Source organism: Rhizophagus irregularis, chromosome 9 (genome assembly GCF_026210795.1).
Source record: "Rhizophagus irregularis chromosome 9, complete sequence".
Lineage (NCBI taxonomy): Eukaryota > Fungi > Glomeromycota > Glomeromycetes > Glomerales > Glomeraceae > Rhizophagus > Rhizophagus irregularis.
This window is the reverse complement of record NC_089437.1, coordinates 5131400-5143461: the sequence shown is the minus strand read 5'-3', so window position 1 is coordinate 5143461 and position 12062 is coordinate 5131400.

Below are 12062 nucleotides of genomic sequence, written 5' to 3'. Positions count from 1 at the left end.
TACAGTCAACTCCCTCTATAGTCACTCCCGTTATAGTCACATTCTACTATATAGTCACACCAGTCAACGTTCAAAACACTTTATTATTAAAATCTATCCTATATAGTCACAATCTATCTATAGTCACTATCACACCTATCCTCAAAAATCTTATATTAAAAAGAACCGTTTATAATCACAGTTATATAAAGAATATATTAAATAACTTGGCATCTAATAATCGTACAAAAATGTATCATAGCTTGTTAAAATCGTCTCACTAAGACGAATTGAATGGTGGTAGTTTTATCCTTTCCTTTGCTAGTGTTTACGGCCAGACCACCAGTCTTTCTTATGGAGATTAATCTCGAGTCTGTGTTCCCTATCATCTTCGTAAGTAATAAGTATCCAAGTTTCCTCATTTTATTGCTGTTGTTTCGGCGTAGACCCCATTCCGTTCTCTTATGAGGGGCTAACTCGGGTACGTGCCCCATCTTATCTCTTGATAAGCAACCATTAAACCGAAAGTACTTAATTCCTCGTAACAGCACCATGTAGAAGACATCATCGAGCCATTTTAGGCTGATGGTGCTAGATGCCACCGCCAAGCCTCTTCATCCTTGTCATTGCATGATACTCGGCATCAATTTATTTTATGGAACCTTTGAGAGTTCTACTTTCATGGGGGACTTCGACTTTAATTACATCAACCATCTGGGAGTACCTTCCATACCACCATTTTAAGTGCGGCGTCTCACTCAAGGCACTACAGCTGCGATTACTAAGACGAATAGTACAGTTCGTTTCACAGTGGTATCTTATGTAGTGACACTCGGACAGAAAGTAGCAGGCGTGAGGGGATTCCCATATGGTGGATATCAACCACAGGGAATCACCAACCAGGGAACCAAGAGTGGGGCATCGAGCTCCATAACCATGCTATCTGTTCCGCCGCAGAACTCCTTGCAGCCTTCTAAGCATGGACCGAAGGTCCTTAACTACTACTAAGACGTTGCACCCTCAGCTTTACCATCCCTGCACACACGTCAGTTACTGACTCCAAGTGGTATCGTGAGTGACCACCCGACAGGAAGTCCCAAGGTATAGTAGTGACCAACGAGAGGGGCTAGCAGCACATGCCGTGGCCTCATAGGGAACGTTAGAAGGACTGACCGAACTTAGTTGAAATGTGCGGCCACAACCGTACACACTAATTCACCATGATGCAGTCAACTACACTAATCCCCTGTACCTTTACGCTATTGGTTGTAGCGTCGAGTAAAATTCTTTTTATTTCCGTGGTCATAGAATCGAACCTGCGACCTCACCATACTCAGGCTTAATGAGGGTCTCAGTGACTAACCACCGAGATAGGGTGACCAACCCTAGTTTTATCCTTTTCCTGTGCAAACAGTCTTATGACTTTATTTTTATTTATATTTTAACAACGAAAATTCAAACGAACAATATTACAAAAATAAGAAAATAAACTAATAAAAATAAAAAGAGTAGCTTCACGACTCATACAAGTAAAGAAATCTAAACTAAAATAAATTTAAAGCAAAGAAAAACTAGACTATTACAGAATCGCATATCCCAACTTTACCCAGGCGGCCAGTGTGAGTCAACTATCCAACATCCAAAAATCCAGTCCGTTACCGAAAGAAAAGTCCTAAGAGGTTGAACTGTTAAGCGGCGCAGAAAATCCAAGTGCGAGATCCAGCTGATCCACCCCGAATTATAGAAGAGGATATCCAAGAAATCCAGGAATCATAAGAAAGTCGCCAAAGAAGAGCTATTTGTATGGTAAGAAACAATATGGTAATGAATTTATGACGCCACATAATTTAAGCAGCTGAGATACCCTGCGATCTAGTTTTATCCTTTTCCTTTGCTATTGTTTACGGCCAGACCACCCATCCATTTCATGGCATTCTAATCTCGTCCTGCGTCCTATCATCTTCAATAGGCAACCATTAAACCGAGTACTTAATTTTTCAGGTAACAGCACCATGTGTAAGACATCCCCCATCGAGCCCATTTTAGGCCGATCGAGCTGTGCATACACGCCGCCTACTCATCCTTAATCCATTGCATGATACTGGTACTCAATTTATTTTACGACCTTTAGAGAGCACCTACTTTCATGGAGGACTTTCGACAGGTAACATCAACCATCTAAGCACCCTTCCATACCACCATTTTAGAGTTTTATCCTTTTCCTCGCAATGCCTTTACGGCCATGACCACCCATTGCCTCTTATGAGACTAATTTCGGGTCTGCGTCCTATCATCTTCAATGGGCAACCATTAAACCGAAAGACTTAATTCCTCAGGTAACAGCACCACTATAGAAGACATCCCCCATCGGGCCATTTAGCTGATCTGAAGCGTACACGCCGCCTACTCATCCTATACCCATTGCACGATACTGATACTCAATTTATTTAACGACCTTTAGAGAGCATCTACTTTCACGGAGGACTTTCGACAGGTAACATCAACCATCTAAGTATCCTTCCATACCACCATTTTAGGTACTAAGCCTCACCAAAGCGCCACTACAGCCCGCGATTACCTAGCACCAATAGTACAGTTGTTTACCCCAAGTGGTATACTTTGTAGTGACCACTTGGACAGGAAGTAGCAGGCATCTGTCCAGGATCACCCCTTATGGTGGGTATCAACCACCAGGATCATCCAGGACCCAAGGAGTAGGGAATCGAACCCCATGCCTACGCTACCGTTCATCGCGCACGAACACCTTGGCTTGGCGAAGACCTAACCGAAGGATGCTAACTACCACTAAGACATTGCACCCTCAGCTTTACCATCTAGGACGACCATCTAGCCATTACTGACCCCAAGCGGTATCGTAGAGTGACCACCCGGACAGGAAGTCCCCCCAAGGTATAGTAGTGACCTTAAGGACAGGACTGCGCACATGCCAATGGCCTCATAGGGAACGTTAGAAGGACACCATGACCCTTAGTTGAAATGTGCGGCCTAACTGTACACACTAATTCACCATGATGCAGTCCAACTACACTAATCCCTGTACCTTCACGCTATTGGTTGTAGCGTCCGCAGTAAAATTCTTTTTATTTCCGTGGTCATGGGAAGGAGTTTTATCCTTTTCCGTTGCAAACAGTCTTATGACGTTATCTTTTATTTATATTTTGAACTTCGAAAAATAATCGAACAATATTACAAAAATAAGAAAATAAACTAATAAAAAATAAAAAGAGTAGCTTCACGACTCATACAAGTAAAGAAATCTAAACTAAAATAAAATTAAAGCAAAGAAAAACTGAACTATTACAGAATCGCATACCCCAACTTTACCCGAAGGCCAGTGTGAGTCAACTATCCAACATCCAAAAATCCAGTCCGTTACCAGAAAGAGATCCTAAGAGGTTGAACTGTTAAGCGGCGCAGAAAATCCAAGTGCGAGATCCAAGATCCACCCCGAATTATAGAAGAGGATATCCAAGAAATCCAGGAATCCTGAGAAACTGACGCCAAAGAAGAGTTGTGTTGTTGTGGAGAAGTAGTATTAGGGAAAGAATTTGTAGATGGGCCACGTAATTTGGAAGCAGCCGAGATACCCTGCGACTCCTCCCAAGCATGGAAAAGAACATTCCGACACAGCCAAATTTCACCATATAATTCGACTTGGAAGTCATTAAGAAGGGGAGAAATAGTCTTGTATATAACGAGAGAGAGGAAAGTATTGATTAAAAAATGCCGTTAAATGCGCAGGCAACAATCCTCGAGTAAGCCAAAGACAAGATGAAGAAGGAACTTCATAGTTCCAGCAATCCAAAGCAAAAAATTTGGTAGGAAAGGAATTATCCAAAGATTTCAAGGAAAGGAAAGAAGATAAACAAGAATCTCTAAATTTAATGACTTCAGACCGGTGCGTTAAACAAGGATTTAATTCTGGTAAAATATAAGGACAAGTCCAAAGATGATTCAAATCTTCAGGAGCAGAATTACACTGCGGACAGAGCCAGTCAGGAGAATATAAGTAAGGTTTACGTTGTTGAAGAGTAGTTAAGGTAGGCAACATATCCAAAAGAAGTTTAATGCGGAAGATCCAAAATTCAGGACGACCATTCCTATGTGAAGCAAAACCTTTAATTTGTGAAAGGCAAAAATATATACCAGCCCAATCAAAAAGTGAAGGAGCACCAAGAGCAGTAAAACGCGCAAGCGTGAACAGAAAGATAAAAGAGCACGAGCATCAGCAATAGAGCGGAGAAAATGTCGAATATTCACGTCAATTGGCAAGGAGTTAAAAGTCAACACGCATGGAGCATAACAAAATGTTGAAAGTAGAGTAGTGGGTTTTAAAGACGAATGAGCATCTTTTGCCAAAGAATCCGCTTGTATATTGTAGATATCATCGCCATGAGCAGGGACTTTAATCAATTCGACATTAAGATTACGATCCATGATAAGTTGTCGAATAGAAAGCCAAAGAAGATGATTAGGTTCTCGGAGCAACTTCGGTGAGAAAGGAGCATCAACAAACCGTGTCCATAGTGAAATTAACTGACTACAATCAGTATAAATAGAGATTGACGAATCACGGAAAAGAGCATTCAATCCTAATAGAACAGCAGAAATTTCAGAGCGCAAAGCGGAAGGAAAGTAAGAAGGGAGATGCATGGAAGAAGATTCCAAAACAAGTCCATCATCATCAAGAGCAATCCAAGCAGAAGTCATGGAAGAAGGCGAAGAATCATTGGCAGGATGGAACGAACCATCTGTGTACAAAGATTGCACCGAAAGTGGTAAAATAGTATCTTCAATTCTATCGATTCTATCCTTAAAGAGAGGAGAAAGAGCCGGAGAAGCGTTTGAAAAATGAACAAGAGCCAAGGAAGTCGCATAACTCCATGAAGTAGATAGAGTAATGGGAAGATAAGCCGCGAAAACTTTGGCATTTCTGGTAGGGTAGCCCACAGTTTCTGATAGGGTAACATTGAAAAAACACTTTTCGCTGTTACAGCGCTGTTTAATGGCAGATTTCTTGGATAAGGCAGGAATGTTAACCGCACAACCAGGACAAGGGTTATAGGATCGTTCATCAGCCACAGTAGAAACAGGAAGCCAATGAGACATAATAGCCGAGTTTTGTTTCTTATAAGTGATACGCACGCGACCAAACAGATAAAGTTTGAGTAGAGAGTCAAAATTAATAGCCCATTGAGGATAAAAAGAATAATCTTTAACAGTATGATCTAATAAACAAGGAGAAGCTAAAGTAAAAGAAGAATTAATAAAATATGAAGATAAAAGTAAAGTAGAAGAGGAAGAAGAAAGAAAATTATTATTAATAAAAGTAAACCAATTAGGAATCCGTCCTTTACGACCAACGATGCCGAGATAACGAAGGTCAGGCCAATTCATAAGATAACGTCCACAAGGAGAAACCAATTGAGCAAGCACAAATATATTCAAGTTTTTCCAAAGTTTCCAACTTGTTTGAAAAATGGAATGTGGTAAAATAGATCGGAGTGGTAAAGCAGGTTGTAGATCACGCCTGGTGGGGCCTAAGGAGAAAGACCACGTGATGTTCAAACGCGAAGAAAACAAAAGCGAATTAAACAAGGTATGCGTTCGTAAAGAAACAATATGCGACCATGGTTCTAGGTTAATAGTAGTCGGGCAACTTTCAGCACCCAAGTATCCTTGAAGATAAGAAATAGCATAAAGGGCAAAATCTGTAAAATCAGGATGAGTGAAAATTTTTTGCCAAGATGCGATATGGGAAGAAAGGAATCGATAAAAAGCATTCTGAAGCGAAAATGGAAGTTTGAGAAATAATAAGGCCAACGGGGTAGTCGCAGCAAGACCAGCTTTTCTTCGAAGTACTGAAAACATAGGCTTGACTATTGATTGAATAGTACTTTCAGAGAAAAGGGTAGTTTGAAGACGAAATTCCAATCGCGGAAGAAGGACAGCATTATAGAGATAGGCCACATGTTGTGCTAATAATTTCTTCGGTCCCAAGAGAGCAGCCATATCTTTAACCATGGAGCGCGCTTGTTTCAGAACAAAATCAGAAGAGGCGGACAAAGAAAACCAAACTCCTAAAAAACGAAATGAAATTTTAAGAGGTAAAGAAAAAAGGGAAAGAGATATATCGGAAATTAAAAGGGAAGGTGAAAGTTCAAAAGTAATCTCCGAAGAAGGCGAAGAGGATGAAAGAAGAACATATTTTGCTGAATTGGCTTGAACATTATTCAAAGTATAAAATTCAGCAGTAATAGAAAGACGGTCTTCTATTCCAGATTTTGAGGAAGCAATAAGTGTAGAATCATCCATAAACGTTAAATGTGAAATTGGTAAAGAATGTTGTTCAAATTCAAGTGGGGAGTAATTTAAAAGAGCTGAAGATTTTAAAATAAAAGGATCTCGTGCTTCTTGATTCAAAACAGTAAGTAAAGGATCCAAATAAATAACCCAAAGAAGAGGGGAAATGATTTCTCCTTGATCGATACCAACACGTACTCTATAAGCAGCTGTATCGCCATGACAAGTAATTATCTTATTATTTCGTCGTGTAAAAAGATTTAAAATAAATCGCACTAAAAGTGCAGGGATATGTAACCTATTTAAGGCTAATTTAAGCATATTTAAATCCATAGAATCAAAAGCTTTAGAGATATCTTGAGAAACGATCCATAGTTCCCTGATCATCAGTAGAGTCATGTTTATGTTGATGAATAATCGCATCCAGCATTTTGATAGGGACATCAGTAGAGCCACCAGGTAAACCAGCAAAATTTCCACCTTGAAGAATTTTATTATCAGCAAGGATGTTGGAAAGACGATTCGTGACGACCTTAACTACACATTTTCGAACTGTTTCCAGAAGAGTAATAGGTCGAGTGTTCTTGAGTTGAGCATCAAATTCGTGAGGTTTAGGAATAGGATAAACCACAGCTTCACGCCAGTCAGCAGGAATATCACCGCGAGAAAGGCAGGTATTGGCCAGTAAAAGAGAGAAATCCAAGGCTTCACCGGACAGATGTTTAATCATCTCATAAGAAATTTTTGAAGGGCCGGAAGCTTTGTTATTTGGCATGGAGGAAATCACAGCAGACCATTCTTGTAGGGAAATAGGCGCCAAAACAGGATCATATAATGAAGCAGACACATTTGTAAAAGGAGTGTAAGCTTGTTGCCATCGGGCGGGAAATGAAGTGATGGAAGAATAGTGGACCAACGGAGGAGAAACAATTGATTGAAAATGAGAAACAGCCGCATGTTTAATATCCGAAGGATCCGTTAATAAAGTAGGAGTTGAGTCCAAAACGACCAGAACACGGTCAAGAACAATTGAACGTTTTTCTACTGATAAGGCAGAATCGATAAAGGTGCCGAGCGAGTTCGAAAAGTGTTCGTCACGTAGTGCAGTATAATATTCCACTGAGTCCGTAAGATGTTGGGCGAATTTAGTAGATAAAAAGGCAGAAACTAAAGTCTTCTGTGATCGTAAAAACGATTTAAATACAGATGCAGGGGTTGTAGAATAAGTAGGAACTGAGTAATCAGGAAGTAAGGATGCAAGATTTTCAAGATGGGAGGGCAAAGCGGCAGTCATTTGCGCAATCTGAGTAGGCCGATTAGAACGACGAGTAGTAAGGCGATATAAAAATCGATCTAAAAACTTGTTAATAGCAATAAGTTTAGTTAATTCAGGAGAGTACGAATGTCGGTGTGTGTTGGAGACTTTTTGAAAGGGTAAAGTTTCAATAGCAGCACTAAGTATGGCAGCTTTCAATGCATGCCACATACGATCGAAGAAAGAGAGGAGAAATCAAAATTAGGGCGATATTGTCTATCTAAATAAACTCCAAGAGAATCATCTACTTCAGAGGTAAAATTATTCCATTGTTCAACTGAAGTGGAAGCGTAAGAGAAAATAGTACGCAATTCTTGTTTTTGTTTAAGACGAGATTTAGCCAAAATAGCCAGGCAAGAACTGAAATCAAAAACAGTTGAAAGAACTTTGTGATCTGTAAAAGGACGATCAAGAAGATCCGGGCAAGTAACCACTTGCGAAAAAAGACCAGGGGCAGGAAAACCAGGTGAAGACCAAATATAATCCAGTCTAGAAGATCCATTATCACGGAAAGAAAGTGGGATCAGGGACCATTTGTAGAGGAATGAGCTTGATGATCGGTAAAAAACCGAGAAGAAAGCAAGCGAAGAAGCTTAAAATGATTAGGTGAATAATTAGAATGAGCGATTGCATCAACATTGAAGTCGCCAAGAATAACTACAAAATAATTATTAGCTCGGGCATAATCGAGCCAAGAAAGAAGTTTGGCAATAAGATCATTGCAAATAGATTGATGAACAGAACCAGAAGGGGGATAATATATAGAAATAATAGAAATTTTAGTTTGATGAAAGAACAAGTCTAATTTAAGAAGTCGACCGTTCCAAGGATCAATTGTTTGAACATGTTTATGAAGGGGATTACGTAACAAAATGCCAACACCATCATGAGGGCGAGAAGAAGAAGATGAACAAGCCCAATAGGACTTAAAGTGATGTTGGGAGTGTTCATTTTTGAAAATAAATTTAGCATTTGAAGGGGAAAGACGCGTATCATTAATAGATAAAGCACCAAAAGAGGAGTGGAGAAAAAAATTAAGCAAATGTTGTTGTCGAACTGGGGAACATAAACCATTAACATTTAATTGACCAAATTTAATAAGGGGAGAGGGGTGAGGGGAAAAATCATGTTTATTGTTGTCCATCATTATTACACACTGATAAATCGGTAATAAAGAAGGGGGAAAAAGAGAACAATTATTGATTAGCTTGGCTTTGTTGCCGAGCTAAGATGAGGTTGTTTTGTTGGATTCCTTCTTTAATCGAGCCAGCCAAAGAGGCAACAGTATCGGAAAGAGAGGAGAGACGCTGTTCCATATCAATAGGGGAGGAAGGAGCGACGTTGGAAGGTGGAATGGGAGCAAAATGAGGAATCGGGGAAAAACCACTTGTTGATTGCAAAGGGGGAGAATTAACATCAACGAGGATATTATTATCATTTCGATTCACTGTATCATCCCATCCTTGCATAGAGGAAGGGATGTAGGAAGGAGGTTTAGTAACAAAAGGGCCAGGAATAGGAGCACGAGCAGCCATAGCAGATTCCAAATTAGTGATGCGGCTGTTCATGGTAGCAAATTGTGTGGTAAGAAGGGCTAATTCTTCAACTACTTTTTCAAGAGCAGCACCGATAGATTTCCAATCAGTAAGTATAGTAGGAGGAGCAGGGTACGTAACATCCATGCCATCAATATAGTAATCAAGTTCCTTTTCATCAGGAATGCGACGACGTTGATCATTATTATTATTATTGAGATTATCGCGATTCCATGGTCGGCGTTGAGAACGAGAACGAGATTGTTGTCGGTTATTAGTTCTGGATTTAGAACGATGGCGAGAAGCATTGGTACGGCTTTGTCCATCATTATTGTTATCAGGGCGGGCAAAACGGTTATGTCGTTTAGCAGGATGAGAAGGAGGTAGATGCTTGTTATATAAAGCACGTAATTTATCATTAGATTGCCAAGGGCGAGGAGGGCGATTAGGTCTAGATGAAGAACCACATCGATCGGGGTTACAATTAGGGCGACCACATCGATGACAAAGAGAAGTGACTTCATCCGGAGAATGCCAGGTAAGGCCAACTTTCTTGAGGGGGCGCATGAAATAGATTTAGCATTTTCCATAGCCGTTTCGGAGGCAAAATGGCAATAGGCGTAAGGTTTGGGATTGTAGGAATTCATAGAGAAGGGAACATTGATAGATTTAGCGGAAATTTCATCGGCAATTTCAGCAAGATCGGCCGCTATAGTACCACGTGGAAGACCGGCAAGTAAAGCAACATAAGCGCGTCTTTCAGCACGTTGGGTCATGGCAGATGAAGCGGGGCAAATTCGCAAACAATGTCCTCCACAAAGGACGCCCCAGGTAGAGTCGAGGTTCTGTAAAGCACCAGTAGATTCAAAGGTAATGTATGCAGTACGATAAAGTTTAGATAAACGGGTATGGCAGCGAACAATATTGCCGTAACGGGAAAAGGTACCACGCAAAAGAGCGTCAGTTATAAAAAGGGGGATGTCGGTAACCACCAGGGTACGCGCGTGTTCATCTGCTTTAATAGCCTGGGGGTCATATGCATTGAAATGCAAGTCAAACAAAGAATCCATAGGGGAAGCTGTGGCTGTGTCAAGATCATCCTTTTTTCGGAAGTGGACGATGATCCTCTTCAAATCGTTGGATCCACTACACGTGGCACGACTACCATAAGAGGAGAACAAGGAAAGTTGTCGATCAACCGCGTCGCACGCGTCGCGGTTCGAAGCGAAGTGATTCCAAAAGCCATCGACGTCATTAGGAGCGGCTGAGGCGTAGAAAAGTGTAGGTTGAGATTGTACTGCAGCTTGGGACGCGTCCGGAGAGGCAGCACGTTCAGGGAAGGAGACTGCGGGAGTAATTTCAGGGCTTTTGCCTTTATCGTTGTTGTTAGCAGGGGCGTGTTGCGAAGCGTCGAGAGAGGAGGTATCGGGTTGAGAAGGTATCTCAGTGGAAGTTGTCTCAACAGGGCCAGGAGGCGTGAGAGGTTTATCAACATCCATGACAGATCGTTCGACATTTCTGGTACGTTTATTAGTAGAGGTGGTCGAAGGTGGAGTGTTCGAAGGGCCAGACATAGAGGAACCCTGACCAGAAACGTTGCCAGTTGGAGAGCTAGAGGCAGGACGTTTAGATGTAGTATCTTTGTTAGACTGGTTATTTTTCTTTTTGTTATCTTTACCCATTTGTAAAGTGTCGTAGTAGTTATCTAAAATAAAGAAATTATAAAGAAAAAGTAATAAAAAACTCCGAAAAAATTTTTTATTTTTTCGTAAATATTGTCAAGTGAGCAGAACGGGAGAGAGTTTTTTTTGCTTTTTTTTTTTAGTTTTATCCTTTTCCGATCACTGGCTGACGAGTTATTCAACAAAATGTTAAACATTGGCATTATAATATTTCTTGATTTATGTTTACTGCGCCATTTTACATTTTGCTAGATTTCTCAGTACCTAGTGATTGTAAAAAGATGATTTATAGCTCGTTGGAATCGCCTCATCGAGACGAATCGAATGGTGGTAAGCTTATCTCTCTGTAATCAATATTGACGGAGTTATTACTTAAAAACCATTTAATATTTTTTAATTTTGGAAATTGATCTAGTGATTGGATTTCGATGTTTCTTATACCATTAGATTCGTCTCATCAAGACGAATCGAATGGTAGTAAGATCGTCTTTCTAGGATCAATATTGGCAGAGTTATTACACAAAAACCATTAATATTTTTTTAATTTTGAAAATTAATTTAGTAATTGGATTTCGACGTATTTTATACCATTAGAACTATCTCATCAAGACGAATCGAATGGCAGTAAGATCATCTCTCTACGATTAATATTGGCGAAGTTACGATACAATAAAGTTTTAAGTATAATTCTAGCTAAAATTATATTAATTTTTGGCCGGAATTATGATATACAAATATAAGAAATTTTTTATATAGTCACATCTCTTTATAATCACCAAATATGGACTGTCCCAAATGTGTGACTATAAAGAGAGTTGACTGTAATACTTATAGAGAAAAGTGCATTTTTCATAACGGTACTAACTTCCGAATTTTTCATTTCTCCGTTTACAACTTCAGAGCGTAATTACACCACTTTGGCCAAATGAAATCGACTTTCTAAATTAATTGAAAATTGTTCAGCAAGGTCAAAACTACCTACATATTAATTACTATGGGTGTAAATATAATACTTATGGAGAAATTTACATTTTTTGTAATAGTATTAATTTTGAATTTTTCTTTTACTGTTTATTAACTTTATTAATTGAATATTGTTAATCTACTTGTATATTATGTTTAGTTTAACTTCACAATGTATTGATCATATTTAAAATTGGATTTAATAAAGGTAATTACTTCAAATAACGGGTGGTTAAAATCACCGCAGTCACGTGATATTATCAT